General features: G+C 37.2%; 1 long non-coding RNA gene across 1 annotated transcript; it reads left to right on the forward strand.

Annotated features, from left to right (window-relative positions):
- The first annotated feature begins 609 nt into the window (after positions 1–609).
- LOC112841940 (uncharacterized) lies at positions 610–1,617 on the forward strand. Its single transcript, XR_003213437.1, has 3 exons — positions 610–898; positions 1,264–1,340; positions 1,488–1,617. It is a non-coding gene; the product is annotated as an uncharacterized LOC112841940 (long non-coding RNA).
- Positions 1,618–3,787: the final 2,170 nt, after the last annotated feature.

A 3,787-nucleotide genomic window follows, 5' to 3' on the forward strand; every position in this document is an offset into this window, starting at 1 on the left:
TCTGCAGTTGTCAGCCCTAAAAGTGAATGAGGTTATCTGCTAGATTCTTGATATTTTCACAGGTTATGACTTACAGTAAATATTTCATGTTTTTTTTGTCATGTTTTGGTTTTGCAACATTATTTGGAGAAACATACCCAATAGGCCTACAAGTAGAAACCATCTTAAGTGTCAGTGTTGAAACTAGATGCTTTCTTTTGCACATTCCTGGTAGTCCGAGTTCAGGTTGAGAAAATGAGTTGCAACAGAAATGAGAGAAATGCTGTCCTCAGGCTCCGACTATGTCTGTCCAATGCAACCACTTTAACATGGCATATCCGTTCAGATCAAGGTTTCAGGAGCAGACATGGGTGGCAGCAGACTCCCAGTTAACATGATTGTATAGGGCTAGTCCCCTGCAGCCACTTCTGCACCACTGACAAAAAAAGGGAAGAAAACAGGAAATACAACAGCATAAGCTGAAACACAGGGGACGAACATATTCAGCATTTCATTTTATATAAATAAAATTGCACAAAAGTCAGACATAGATTAAAATTCATTCTCCTTTTCTCCATGTGCAAATTAAACTGGCCAAACCTTAGTAATGCTATGGCGGTGAATGCAAAGAGCAGCTGTAAACAATAGAGAGTAAAGAATAATACAATCTGAACAGAAGGGCTTGGCTTAATGTAATTAGCATAACCTTAATGCTCACTCTCGATGGACTCTCAAAGGGCCCGAATCTGTTTGTGTATTTTGTTATTTGTGACTTGAAAATTCCCCGGTGATGCACAGACAATGGAAGAGCAATAACTGCTTTTTACATTTCAGATCAGTGGAGCTCTTACGTGTGAGACGACTATGACAATGACGGGAGGGGGTGAGGCATTCTTAAAGGTCCGACGACCCAACAGCAGTGAGTTAGACTAAATCTGATTCTTGTTCATGGCTGTTAAGACAGCAGGAGTCTGGTTTAGTTGGAAACTTGGAAATAAGTAAAGATGGGATGAAGTTGTTTTTAGAAAAGGGGGAAATAATAATTGACTTGATGAAGCATGAAGTTTAACATTGTAACTATTAAATTCTGAGCTGGTGCTTTAGTTCTTGAAAGTATCCAATTCATGACCTGATTTAATGTCAGATTTATGCATCTTCGCTACAGCAATACGAGTGTGTAATATATGGAAATTGTGAAATTGCTATTTGCACATTTTTTGAGTGCTTTGTCAAGGCAGTGTGGTTTATTAAAGAAGATTTTAATGCATCCTCACCCCATCTGAGATGGATGACATACACAGGATCTGTGCAAATGACCTGAGAGTATGGCAACTACTATTTGTAGCCCTTTGGAACCACCGGTAAGCATAGCTACAGTGTCAGTTTACTGGTTTGTGATAGTAACAAAAGATGCGAGTACAAGTGTTCAGCTAGGACGAGCAGATGTAAATCTTTGGATTTGACTTTTTGGATGCAAAGTTGTGCACTGATAACCTTTATGTCCTTAGAGTGTAGTGACACAGAGAGATGGAGCCACTGGCAAAGACCAGCTTTTGCAAGGAGAGTTGCTGTAGTGTGGGCTCAGGAGAGTGAACACCAAGGCTACGTGTGTGGTGATGCGTAATAAAGACATGTCAGGAAAAATAAACGTTACATGCGATCACCAGATTTTGACACTGATGTTTGTTTACTAATTAAATACAAGTAGCCTTTTTGCAGATTACAAAGCTATGAAGGTGTACTGGTCTGGAAATATAGCTACATTATGATAACCTTGTCCATTTCTAATCTCCCAAAAAAGATGCGTGGGAAGTTCAAGTAGACCTGCTCGTATTATGGCCATTATAGGTTCATAATTCAATTTCTGTAGTCGACTAGAATGTTGCTACTGTCCTCTTTATAAAAAATAAATTTACCTTCAATATATATCTCCCACGGAAATCAGTCCCATATGTTCAAGAGTAGACAGTTGTAGGTGGGCATTTTCAAGATGCATTACATAGTGGCGTATATAGAAAAGCCAGGACTTCAAACACTGAGCTTCTGTCACTTCAAAAGCGATGTTTTCTTCAAGGAGGAGTAACTTTCTTTGGAGTGGACTAAGATTTTGTAACTTTCCACAGTTTTCACAGTGATGCTTAAAGTCATGGATAAGGTTAGGTTAAGGGCATTGCTAACGCTGTAAAATTACTTCTAGAGAAGAAAAAAAATGGCATACTAAAAGAATGGGAAAACATGAGAAAAAGACTAAATGCTTGAATAAATGCTACGTTAGAGTTGTGGTACAAGTTTTTGCAGCTGGTACAATGTAAAACTGACAACTAGCAATTGTTGATCTCAGTAAAGTTTTTAAATTTATTTGACTTACACACACACACAAAAAGATTTGCCATTGGCAATGAGCAAAATCTTATCAGTCAAACAAACTTCACCCTGTAAGTTGTCCTAACACACAATTTCAAAGCTGCACCATAACAAGGATTTCTGTGCTGCAACTACAGAAGACTAATTTTCCCTTGAGGACACCCTGTACATCGCGACATCATGCATCCTTGTGAGAGCAGCACATAACCAAAATGATTGTTAGTGAAACTCGAGAGGATGTGCAAGGTTTAGCTGCTCTTGTTCACTTCATATGAAACTGAAGTGAACTTCCACGCACACACTTTAGTTTTCAATATGCATGCCCTCTTTGCCTTTGAAAAAAACATATTTGTGGCATTAAATCATTTGTACAACACTGACCTTTCACTTCACCACTAAAAATGGTTCAAACTCTGGATAACAGGGGTGTAACCGTTCTCCATAACCACAGCTGAGTTAGTACCTCGACTGCTGGGCCACAGTTTTTGTTGATACCTTGATACGTCTTTAGAGGGAAGGTCTAACATAAAAATGGAGAAATAAACTTTTTACTATAGACCTGATGACTTGTTTATGAATACATGAACAAAAAAAAATCCATTATATTTATAATTATATATAATGGATTTTTTTGTTTGTACACTTGCTAAAAGGGTTGCAAGTTTACATCTTTCACCAGACTTGCTTGCTTTAACTACTCATTGACCACTCCATGTGGGTGCCATGGCGTTAGCATGTAGTAGTACATGTTATCAGTTCATGTGAAATGATAACTGTTCTTCAAAGGCGAAGGGAGCTCAAATGCTAAACATGTGAAAACAATTTTTATTTAAATCAGTTTTCTGGAGTAATTGAAGCTCACCATGATTTGGATTGTATTCAAGACTTCATTCAACAATAGAGTATAAGACATGCATTTCATTTAGAACAATAGGTAGTTTACCTGTTCAGAAGCATGCAATGTTTTTCAGAATAAACAATGTTTCTGCTAACTTTCAGCTGTGTCCTCTTCATATTCAACATGCCTGACAGCTGTAGCAACACGAATAACCTTGATTTGACAAGGAAAAGCTTCTATGTGCCATTGTTAATGTCAATATTGCGATTTGGTGAACAAAAAAAATTCAAGTTGCTTGAACTTTTGTCTAAACCTATAAATCTTAGTCACAAACAGCAGTTAAAAGTTAAGGAAAACTCAAAAATGTGTCGAGTGAAGTTCACTTGATATTTTGAGTTTTTCGGCTTTTTTTCCCCTTTTACTCTGTACCTTCTCCCAAATGCACAATTTTTTCTTTGCTTGTAAGTAAGCTATAGAAACACTACCCTCTGGCATGAAATAAAGACATAAAGGCAATATTTCTTCTTTTTCTTCTTTTTATAATACAGTTATCTCAAAAACAGTAAATAATGTAAAAACTGGGTGAAAAGAACATTATTTTAGAAA

The sequence above is a fragment of the Oreochromis niloticus genome, linkage group LG13 (genome assembly GCF_001858045.2).
Source record: "Oreochromis niloticus isolate F11D_XX linkage group LG13, O_niloticus_UMD_NMBU, whole genome shotgun sequence".
Taxonomy (NCBI): domain Eukaryota; kingdom Metazoa; phylum Chordata; class Actinopteri; order Cichliformes; family Cichlidae; genus Oreochromis; species Oreochromis niloticus.